General features: G+C 47.6%; 1 protein-coding gene across 1 annotated transcript in view; it reads right to left on the reverse strand.

Annotated features, from left to right (window-relative positions):
• The window catches only part of PHAF1 (phagosome assembly factor 1), a 1,784,739-nt gene that overhangs the window by 42,269 nt on the left and 1,730,202 nt on the right, over positions 1-12,268 (reverse strand). The window lies entirely within an intron of this gene.

Genomic DNA, 12,268 nt, shown 5'->3' on the forward strand with positions numbered 1-12,268 from the left:
GTCCTTCCCAGGGCTTTGGCTTTCTGTAAGAAGTTTGGAATCAGGGGAGTTGGTGTAAAAGCATATAGGAGTCCCGGGGATCAATCGTGTACAAGCGAGTCCCTTGGGCTGTCCCCTGGTGGGGGATTCAGGGCAAAGTAGCTTCTGCATTTGGCATTCATAGGGGATGCAGACAGGCCACAGCAAGGCTGGCCCCATCTGCAGAAAATCATCTCCGCAACCTCGTCTTTGAGAGACCACTCGTGTGGTAACAGAATGGCTCTGCTCAGTTTGTCCGCGATCACGTTGGATTTCCCTGGGATATGCATTGCTATTAGAAAGTGCCTGGTGGATACCGCCCACTGCCAAATTCTCAAGGCCTCTTGACATAGAGGGTAAAACTTGGCTCCCCCTTGGTTGTTGATGTACGAGACCATAGACATGTTGTCTGTCTGCATCGCAATCGTCTCTACAGGGAGAAAGTCATGGAAGTGCTGCAACGCCAAAAGCACTGCTCTCAGCTCGAGAACATTGATGTGCAGCTGTGACTCTGTCTCTGACCAGGTGCCTTAGGCTGTTCTTCCCTGAAAAATCCCCCCCCCCCCCTATCAGAGAAGTGTCCGTGGTCACCGTGGCTGATGGCGAGGGAGAAACAAATGGTCGACCTACTGTAACCTGGTGGCTGGTTAACCACCAGCAAAGATCCTTCTTGCAAGAGTCTGTAATCCTGACTAAGAATGACATCGGAAGTTGTTGGTAAGACCACTGGGTGAAGAGTAACCATTGAAGAATCCGCATGTGCATATGCCCTAGAGGAACAGCTATGAGCGTAGCTGCCATGGTACCTAGTAGTTTCAATACTTGAGAGGCCGGTACTTTTTTCTCTGCAAAATGTCTGATACCTAGTTTCGAAGAGTGGCTATTCTGCCCAGAAGCAATTTTACTGTGGCGGTGTCTAATTCTGGTCTGATAAAGGAGATAACGCTGCGATGTTGACAATGCAGACTTGTTGAAATTTATAGTTATGCCTAACTGAGAGCAGAGATTGAGAGTGTGATCCCTGGACAGAATTAGTTGATGCCTGGAGGCGGCGGTAAGGAGCCAGTCGTCCAGATATGGAAACACTCGGAATCCTAGAAGTCTCAGGTGAGCAGTAACCACTGCCATGCATTTGGTAAACACTCTGGGGGCTGTTGTGAGGCCAAAGGGCAGTGCTCGGAATTGGTAGTGACTGGCTCCCAGCCGGAAACGCAAATGATCTCTGGATGGTTTAGCCATTTTGATATGGTAGTACGCATCCTTGAGATCTATAGAGGACATCCAATCATCCATTCCGAGGGATGGGAGGATCGACTGAAGCGTGACCATCCGGAACTTCTCCTTCTTTACGAATGTGTTGAGTCTGCTGAGGTCCAAGATGGGCCTCCAGTCCCCTGTCTTCTTTGGAACTAAAGAGAATCTGGAGTAAGTTCCGGATCCTATCTGGTCTGCTGGGGCTGGCTGGATTTCTCTTTTTTCCTGCAGCCTCTGGATTTCTATGGCTGCTTGATCCCCAGGACTGGGTGGAATGTCTGGGATTTTCTTTCAAACAGGTAGGGTTTCTAAGAATGGGATGATTTAACCTCTGGTAACAATGCTCTGTACCCAAGAATCTTTTGTAATTCCTAGCCAGGCATACAGATACAAAGACAAGCGACCCCCAAAAGCCTCCAGAGTAGGACAATTGGGCCTCCTTTCAGGAGCGCTGGTAGGGCTTACCAAAGAACTGATCCCTGTCACCCTGGTTTTGTGGACCCCCTCTGCCGCCGGGGCAGCATCTTCCATTATTACCCCCTCTTCTGCTCCTGGAGGGGGGTTCAGTATGTGTGTTCTGGAAAGCTCCTTGGGACTTCCGGAACCACATTTTTCCACCTTTCTGCCCTTTGGGGTATAGTCTGGTACAGGTGGAAAAATGGAGTCCTACGGCAGATAGAGTCTTTCCATCTTGCTCACACCTACTGAGTCTCTCCTTGACTTTGGGCCCGAAAAGAGACGAGCCATTGAATGGGGTGTTAACAAAAGAAGACTTAAAGGCTTCCGCAAAGGAGCATAAGAGCATTCAGGAATGTCTCCAAAGAGCTGCTGCTGAACCCGCTGCTCGACTCAAACCATCGGCTGCATAGGAAATAAGCCGCATGGACGAGTTAACTATGAAATTAAGGGTATTAAGCTGGGCTGTCACCTTCTCAGAGACACCTCCATCTGTACTACCCTGCAGAGTATCTCCGAGCTCTTTTAGGAGATCTCTTTGAAGATGGGTAAAAGCAGTCAAGTAGTTGAGCGATCACACAGCAAAGGTTGCAGAACTAAAGATGCATTTCCTGTACCTGTCCATCATCCTGGAATCTCTATTAGGAGGATGGACAGCAGAAGAGGTTTTAGGCATCTCTTTCTTGGTGGCCGCTGCCACCACCATGGCATCAACTGGAACTCCCTTAGTGAGGAACACCTTATCTTGGGGGGGAGGTGATAAACTTGCTGAGCCTCCAAGGGACAGGTTCCATAGTATCAGGAGACTCCCATGCCCTTCGAGCAACCAATTCCATTAGTTCGTCGAAAGGGCGGAGTCACCCAGGAGATGGAAGGTTGAGACCCAAAGGCCTTCAGGAGCACCGGCTTATCCTCAGTAGGGCTAATGGACTGCCAGTCACCCCTCTGTTTAAGGACCTCCAGGATATCAGCAAAAGAAATATCCTCCGAGGGGGACCATGAGGACCCTTATGACTCCTTTAAGTTGGTGTCTGATGTCAAAGACTCCTGCGGGAGTCTAAATGCCTCCTCTTACAAAGTTTCTTCCTGGAAAACTCATCAGTGGAGGCTTCTGGTGAGGTCTCAGTAGAACATGGGTCACCCAATGGGGTTACCTGAGACTCTGGGTCTCGATGCTTCATGGGGACCTGTAATGTAGAGGCAGAAAGTGGCACTTTAGGGGAGGAGTAGGAGGGCCCTGATGATGTGTGTCTCTTGGATGACATAGCCCTCCTCATAGCATCGAAGGCTCCACTGCTCCGACCCGAGGAAGCCGCCGGTTCCGAAGAAGACAGAAACCTCCCCGGCACTGAGGCAGTGGGCCTCAACCCAGAGGAAAGAGCCGAACTCATCTACACTGATGCTCTGACAGGAAGGGTTGGAACCGACACATCAGTTCAACTCTCCCCCCTGAAGCTGACCAGAGAGTATCGGCTCCCAGACTCTTCGAATGGCACCAAAGAAGTCAGAGGTGACGGAGCTGATAGCACTGGAACAGGCCTCGGCTCCAAAGGCTCCACAATCATCAGATCCCCCTCCCACAGCTCCGAAGGCCCAGCTTGGAGTAGTCACAGCAGGTGCGATGGTCTTAGGCTCCGAAACCAGTTGGGTCGAAGCCAATAATAATTTGGCCAGTGCCGGATTCCCGAGAAGCCTCTGCACCACCTGGTCCACATCCACATTGGAGAGGGTTCTCAAAGAACGAGTCTAAGGAACCGAAGAAGCCACCGATTGAAGAATGGGAGATCTTAAGGTCTTGGAGACTGGCTCCTAAACACTGGCTCGGTGCACGGCTCCGAAGACTGCGGAGCCAGCGACTGCACCTTCAAAGGAAGGCTCGGAGCTGATGACTTGGGCTCCGAGGAAGCTTTGGAGGACTTCAACCCCTTCAACGACTTGGAAGTCTGGTCAGCCTTGTCCAAGGACTCCTGAAAATCTGACTTCAGTAAGCCTCTAAACACCAGCTTTCTTCTTCATTCAAGCAAAACCTGGCTACTGAAAGAATGGCAGATAGAGCAATCCTCCTGGAGGTGAACTGGCCCCAAGCAATAAACACAATGTACGTGGGAGTCAGTGATCGACATTTTTCTGCCGGCATTTTAGGCACTTTTTAAAGCCTGACTTCTGCTTTTCTTTTTGATCAGCAATACTAACAAGAAAAAACAACAGTATGCACCAATCAGAAAAAGAAGTTATGTACCTACCATAACGTTCCATGTTAGTTGTCTTCATCTCGCCTTCTTCTTGCTGGTTGGGATTGGAGACGATCCTCGGCTCCGATTCGGCCATCTTCTATAGCTGGAGAGCTGTTTACTGGCTCGAGGCTACCCCTTATCCCATGATGCCTAGCGCTAACTACCCAGATCTCGTTTGTAATAGCTAACCCCAGACTCAACCAGAGAAACAATCTGCCCAAGAACAGGTTGAGCATACCTATCATACTCTCTAAGTCAGTAGAGGAAACAAACCAGAGAATACTCAGCCAGTGAAACCAAAACTCCTCTCGATCCAATAGGACAGGGGGACGGAGGGTGGGACGCAAGAAGGCGGCGAGATGAAGACAACTAACATGGAACGTTATGGTAGGTACATAACTTCTTTATGTTAAGTTGTCTATCTTGCCTTCGTTCTTGCTGGTTGGGACAGCGTCCCTAGCACCTACAATCCTGGGCGGCTCATTGGAACAGACTCTTCAGAACAGTGGAACCAAAGTCAGCTCTGCTCCTGGAGACCATATCTAGTTTGTAATGAGAAATAAAAGTATGAGGATCTGCCCACGTGGCAGCTGCACAAATAGAATCCATGGGCAACCTAGAATGGAAGGCTACAGAGGTGGCCAAAGCCCTAGTAGAATGACCTTTCGGTTTGACAGGCAAGTCTTTGTTTCTCAATTGATAAATGAAGGTAATAATGTGAGACAACCACCTGGATAAAGTCACTTTGGAAACTGGGAGACCCTGTTTGCCTAGAGCATAGGAAAGGAATAGTTGGTCTCACTTTCTTGTATCCTTGGTCCTATGCAAGTAAAAACGCAATTGTCTATGAACATCCAATTGGTGTAATTTGTATTCTGCCTTGATGGTGTGGTTAGGGAAAAACACAGGAAGGTCTATAGATTGGTTCGAATTATTTTCTGAGCAGACTTTCGGAAGGAAAGATGGATTAGTCCTCAGAGCAACCCTATCCTTATGAAAAACCAAGTATGGAGGATGAACACACAGTGCCTGAAGTTCAGAGACATGTCTGACTGATGTAATAGCCACCAGAAAGAGTGTTTTCCAGGATAGGAATTTAATTGAGCAGGATGCTGCAGGTTCAAAGGGGGGCATAATTAAAGTGGTTAGTACCAAATTAAGGTCCCAAGGAGGAGGGGGATCTCTCACTGGAAGTCTAAGGAGAGAAGTCCCTCTTAGAAAGGCTTTACAAAGCTTATGAGACATAATGTTTGAATTAGACAACCCAACATGAAAGTTAGAAATGGCCGCCAATTGAACCCTGAATGTAGCAGAAGTGGACCCAGAATGAAAGAGTTGTGCTAGGAACTCCAAAATTTCGTGGACTGGGGCTGAAAAGGGATCTATGTTCCTAGCCTCTGCCCAACAAGAAAAACGTTTCCATTTACTAGCATAAGTTTTTCTAGTCGTGGACTTGTGAGAGGACACAATAATCTCGCGCACGGCTGGGGAAATGATGGGAAGCCTGGCTAGGGTTGGAATTGGAGCAACCAAGCTGTGAGCTGGAGTGTTTGAAGGGATTGATGCAACCCGCCTGGTTGACGAATCAGCAGGTCTGGAATGGAATCCAGAGTCCAGGGCTGCTCGAGAAGGTAATGATGCAGGAACGGAAACCATATCTGTCGAGGCCAGTAGGGGGCAATGAGGATCATTTTGCAACCCAATGATATAGCTTTCTGTATGAGCTTCGGGTAGGAGTCCCTGAGGCCAATCGTGGACTAGAGCGTCTCTGGGAGAGTGACCTGGAAGCGGAAGAATGGAGAAGTAGTTGCTGCATTTGCTGTTGAAGGGGTTGGCAAAAAGATTGCAGCAAGGCTATCCCCATTTGCAGAAGATCAGATCCGCAACTACCTGATTCAGAGACCACTCGTGAGGCATGAGAATAGTTCTGCTGAGCCTGTCCACTATGACGTTGGACCTCCCAGGGATGTGCGTTGCAATCAGAAATCGTTGGGAGGAAATCGCCCACTGCCAGAGTCTGAATGTTTTTTGACATAGGGGATAGGACCTGGTTCCGCCCTGCTTGTTGATGTACCACACCACTGACATGTCCGTTTGAATTGCAATGGTCCCAGAAGGGAGAGAGTCCTGAAGAGCTTGCAACGCTAGGAGCACGGCTCTCATTTCTAGGACGTTTATATGCAGATGGTACTCGTGAGGCTGCCAAGTGCCTTGGACTGTCCTGCCCTGATAATGTCCCCCCCACCCTATCAGGGAGGTGTCTGTGGTCACTGTGGCTACCAGAGGGGACTGAATGAAGGGTCTGCCCTGAAACACTAGTGGGGAGACCATCCACCAGGAAAGGTGCCTTTTGCATGCTTCTGCAATCATGATCATGTGGGACATGGGCAGCTGTTGGAAAGACCATTATGTGAACAGAAGCCACCGAAGGATTCGCATGTGAAAGCGGGCCAGAGGGATTAGAAGAATTGCTGCTGCCATGGAACCCAGAGTTTGAAGGACGAACCTGACTTGGATCATTTTGCTCTGCAGTAGAATTTGAACTTGCTGGCAAATTGCAGACACCCTGTCTGGCGGCAGCCTTGCAGACATGTTCCTTGTGTCTAAGTCTGCTCCTATATAGGTAATAGATTGACAGGGTAACAAGGCAGATTTTTCGAAGTTTATTGTGTTGCCTAGCTGGGAGCAGATTGTGATTGTGTAGTCCCTGGCTTGGAGAAGTTGAAGCCTGGAAGTAGTAGTGAGGAGCCAATTGTCTAGATATGGAAACACCTGGAATCCTCGACGTCTCAGGTGAGCCGTGACCACTGCCATACATTTGGTGAACACCCTGGGGGCTGTGGTGAGACCAAAGGGCAGAGCTCTGAACTGGTAATGACTGGCTCCCAGCCGGAAGCAAAGGAATCTCCTGGAGCGCCTGTCCATTTTGATGTGGTAGTACGCATCCTGAAGATCTATGGAGCACATCCAATTGTCCTGACCCAGAAAGGGTAGAATGGACTGTAGCGTAACCATCTGAAACTTTGTTCTTTGAACAGACTTGTTTAGTCTGCTGAGATCCAGAATCTGTCTCCAGTCCCCTGTCTTTTTTGGTACCAAAAAGAACCTTGAGTAAGTTCCGGATCCATGCTGGTCTGCCAGGATTTCCTGGATGACTCTTTTCTCTAGCAGTCTTGAAACTTCTATGACTGCCTGGTCCCTCAGATTGGGTGGAACATCTGGACGGGATATGCTCGAAGGTAAGGGGGGTTGAGAGAAGGGAATTTTGTAACCTCCGGATATAATTGACCATACCCATCTGTCTTGTGTTAAATTTAGCCAGGCTTTTGGGTACAGTGAAAGTCTTCTCCCAACTGCCTCCAGAGGCGGGCAGCCGGGCAACCCTTCAGGGATGCTGAAAGGGCTTCTCAGAGAAGGATTCTCTGTTGCCCTGGTTCTGCAGCCCTCCTCTGCCACGAGGGCGGCGTCTATTGTTGTTATTTCCTCCTCTGCCCCTGGAGGAAAAATCACTACGTGTGTCAGACGAGGCTCCCTGGGATTTTCGGAACCACATTTTACCACTCTTCTGACTCTTGGGGTATGGTCTGGAAGGAGTGGAAAAATGGACTCCCACGGCAGAGAGAGTCTTGCCTTCTTGCTCACACCTAGTCAAAGTGTCTTTCACCTGTGGTCCAAAAAGAAAGGAACCATCAAAGGGGGTGTTGGTGAATGACGCTCTAAAAGCTTCCGCAAAGTTACACAGCCGCATCCATGCATGTCTCCTAAGGGCCACGCCCGTGCCTGCGGCGCTACTCGTACCATCAGCTGCATAAGAGATGAGCCTCATGGAGGACTTGACTACAGAATTAAGGGTCACCAGCTAGGAAGCCACTTTAGCTTGAGCCCCCTCAGCTGATGGATCTTGAAGGGTATCTCCGAGCTCTTTAAGGAGATCCCTCTGAAGCCGGGTAAAATGGCATAAGTAGTTCAGTGACCTAATAGAAAAGGTCGCTGAAGCAAACATTCGCTTCCCATATCTGTCCATGGTCCTAGACTCCTTGTTAGGAGGATGGACAGACGAAGAAGTTTCCGCTAACTCCTTTTTTGTGGCTGCTGCGACCACCATGGCATCAACAGGAACACCTTTCGAAAGGAATTGCTTATCCTGGGGTGCTGTAATGAATTTACCAGGTCTCCTCGGAGTTGGTTCCACTGTATCCGGAGCTGACCAAGCCTTTCGAGCCCCCACTGACATAAGCGGATCGAAAGGTGGTGAAACCCAAGAGGTGGAAGGTCGGGAACCGAACGCATCCAGGAATACAGACTCACCCTCGATAGGGGCTAGGGGATTCCAGTTCCCCCTCTGCTTAAGCATTTCGAGGATGTCCGAAAAGGAAACATCTTTAGAGGGTGATCCCGGGGACCCTCTGAGTCATCTAAGTCTGTATCAGAAGTGACAGACTCAGGGGAGTAAATGTGCTTGCTCTTGCACTTCTTCTTACGAGAGGGCTCCTCTGAATAGTCAGGGGAGGCCTCGGAAGAAGAGGAAACACCCAATGGGGTGCCCTGGAGATTGGTACAGGCACTACAGGGGATGGAGCCGATGGGGCCGTTAGTGGAGCTGACTCAGTGGCCAGCACACTCCTCATGACATCGAAGGCATCCCTGCCACGATGCAGTTCTGAGGAAATCGGAATCCTTCTCTGCACAGAGGGAGACGGCTCTGAGGCCGATGTAGGAGCCGAGCTCACCTGTGCCGAAGCTCCGAGATGGAGAACGGGGTCGGAGAAGGGTCCGATGCCACTCGCCTCCTCAGAGCCGCCGAGGAAGCCCCGGCACCCAGATCCCTCGACGGACAGCACCACCGAGGGAATCGGAGACGACGGCAGAACCGAAGGAGCTAGAGGTATCGTAGCTGACGGTTCCACTACTCGAACCCCAACAAACTCCGGCTCCGAGCTCAATGGAGCCAGAGGAGGAACATCAATAGAAGTGGACGGAGCCGACACCTGTTGAGGAGGGCTGGACAACATCTTGGCAAGTGCCTGCGACTTAAGCAACCTACTGACCACTCTCTCCACATCGTGATCCGAGAGCCTAGAGGATCAAGAGGACTGAGATGACCTATGACTGCGCTCGCTCTGAAGCAGGGGAGACCGAGGAGCCGAATGAATCAATTCTAGAGAGGGTGACCTCAGCCTCTTGTGGCTCCACGATGGCTCCGAAGTTTCTGATGGAGCCGACGGGGAGACAGTCTTATCGGTTCCAGCTGGAACCGAAATAGCAGGTATAGTCTGAACCAAAGACAGCTACACACTTGGAGCCGACGATTTGGAAGATTTTGGGGATTTCACAGGCTGAGTCTTGGCCGGTGAATCCTGGGGCTTTAAAAGGCCCCTAAGAATAAGCTTATTCTTACGCTCCTGCAGAACTCTTGGACTAAATGCATGGCAGATAGAACAAGAGTCCTGCAGGTGCACAGCGCCTAAGCAATAGACGCAAGAAGTGTGCCCATCTATCAGAGACATTTTCTGACAGCATGAGTCACACTTCTTGAACCCAGACACCTTGGATTCTTTAAACATCCTGAAACCAAAAAAGACAACACTAGCTAATAAGCAATATACAGTGTACAGAAAAAAAAACAGACAATACAGTATAATACAGACTAAAGTTTTTTTTTTTTTTTTTTTTTTTTTTTTAGGAAGCCTCTAACTCAAACGGCTGGCCTAACAAGAAGTATAAGGAAAGCCTCTAACCTAAACGGCTAACCTGACAAGAAAAGGATAAGGAGGGGGAGGGGTAGAACTCTCTAATTAAAACGAGTTCTAACAGGGGAGGGAGGGCTACAAAAAATACACTCAACTACCACAAGTATAAAACTAAAAATTAGAATACCCTACCAAGAAAAAAGATTATTTCACAGAAAAAAGTTCTATAATAAAGTCAATACAAGCTTGAGCCAGAAAAACGACACCTCTCAGCTGAAGCGGCAAACGAGATCTGGGTAGCTAGCTCTAGGCATCATGGGATAAGGGGTAGCCTCGAGCCAATAAACAGCTCTCGAGCTATAGAAGATGGCCGAGTCGGAGCCGAGGATCGGCTCCGATCCCAACCAGCAAGAACGAAGGCGAGATAGACAACTTAACATCAATTATTTCACTCTAAGACTACAGCACATACACCGCAAACTCTATAACACTGTAGAAACACAGTAAAGCTAAGTATAAAGTCTAATTTATAAAGGCTATCTAACACGCTAAATAAAAGCATACACTAGCAAAAAGCTAACTATAAATCTTAACTTTTAAAGAACAATCTATACAGCACGCTAATAAGCTGGATAGGGAACTAACAACTAAGGCACAGCCAAAGGCCTAAGAGCAGCCACTCTTAAAAAGGACGAAATCCTCAAGTACAAAAAAAACTGAGCTAAACCAAGGCTAACTAGCCCAACAAAACAGTCTAAACAGAAAACTGCCAAAAACTTAGCTATAAAGGTACAATATATTAAAAAATTTCCACAATACTGGCCCGAGCTCTCCAACGACCTCCGATCTGTTGCAGAAGCAAACTAGATCTGGGGTAGGATAGAGAGCATCATGGGATAGGGACCTGGCCACAAGCTACTCTGAGATCTTCAGCTAATGAAAGCAGCTGACTCGGAGCCGATGGATCGGCTCCAAACCCATGTGTAAGAATGAATGGTGAGATTGAACAACTTCACATCGTATATTTTAGAAAACCATTTATACATGTTGAACATAAAGATGCCAAATGGATACAAGAATTAAAATAAACTGTAAGAAGCTCTACTACAACTTCTAGCTAAAGGTATTAACATCGTTACACAAAGATTTAGCAGCGAGTAAAAAAAATTACTTATATGCACATTCTGAACAGATACCAACCAGTTAGCAACAGGAAAAAGATACTCATCTTTAAAATTAAACCCACAAGCCACCCTTAGAATTACAGACCAGTAACTTGCCTTACAACAATATATAAAATATACATTGAAACTAACACAGGCAGAGTTTATAGCCATCTGGAAAAAAACAGTCATGTTAATAGAAGTAATAAATGAAAGTCATATGGAAAAAGGGTCATCTGTTGTTAAACAAAGCCATAATAGAGAGCTGTAAAAAAGGGGAAATAATCTAAGTATGGCATGGACAGATTACAAATACACATTCAACAGCATCCCACATTCATGGATAATGGCATGCTTACAAATGTATAAGATACACTCCCACTGATCAGTTATATTACAGCGACTACAAAACAGTGGTAAACCACTTTATTGCCAAGCCAAATTATTATCCTCGGGATAATAATTCAAAGGGGGTATTCCAGGGTGATTCTTGACAGATAAGGCTATGGCTACAGTTCACCTACCTAAAGACAACATTGTTTAAAAGCAGCTTGTCTATTTTTTTATGGATGATTTATAATGGTACAGTCATTAGAGGAAGATCTGAAAGCACATCTACTAACGGTTAAAACTTCCTCAGATGATATAGGACCATAGGAGATTACTAGGCGATTAACCTGGCGGTCATTTTAAGCCTAGCTGTTTCAATGCAATGTAATACCGTAGAAGTGCAAGTCAATACCCAAGATTGCATTTAGTGATAACTGCCCAAGTCCAGGAGGATTGTGGGCACTATGCCCAGGAAGAATTTATGGTGCCCCATCCACTAGTCCAGGTTCCCCTTGAACAGTGTCACATTGGTGCATTGTTTCACATGAATTGGCAGCCTGTTCCAAAGACGTGGTGGCCACTCGGAGATGTATCTGTCCCTCCAGCATGTCCTATTTAAGTCACAGGCCATATTTAAGTCCCTGGAACTGGCAGCCCTAGACCCATTTGATTTATGGATATGCAGTAAGTCCATTAAGTTTGAATCTTGCGTTGCTTTGTAGGCCAGGCATAAATCTCCCCTAAGAAATCTATATGATACGGAGTACAGTGACAGGGACTTTAGTCAGTCAATCTAAGGCGCATACTGGAGATCCTTGATCTTTTTTGTTAGAAACCTCTAAGGTCTCTCTTATTGCTGCAGGTGCTTAGTACAATACACACTGAATGGGGCGTTATACTCAATTATGGGCCGGATAAGTGCCAAGTATAGAGGGGGTTATAACTTCTTTTACTCTCGAGGCGATGCCTTTTGTAATCATGTGAGCTACATGGAAAGCTTTCCTTACAATGGTAGACACATGGTGGTTGAAGTTAAGGTCGTGGTCAACCTGTGATCCCGGGTCCCTTATCACTTCATGGGTACTTAGGGTATTGCTGTTGATCTGATAGTGTGAAGGGACAT

Source organism: Protopterus annectens, chromosome 8.part1 (genome assembly GCF_019279795.1).
Source record: "Protopterus annectens isolate FY-2018-M chromosome 8.part1, PAN1.0, whole genome shotgun sequence".
Lineage (NCBI taxonomy): Eukaryota > Metazoa > Chordata > Ceratodontiformes > Protopteridae > Protopterus > Protopterus annectens.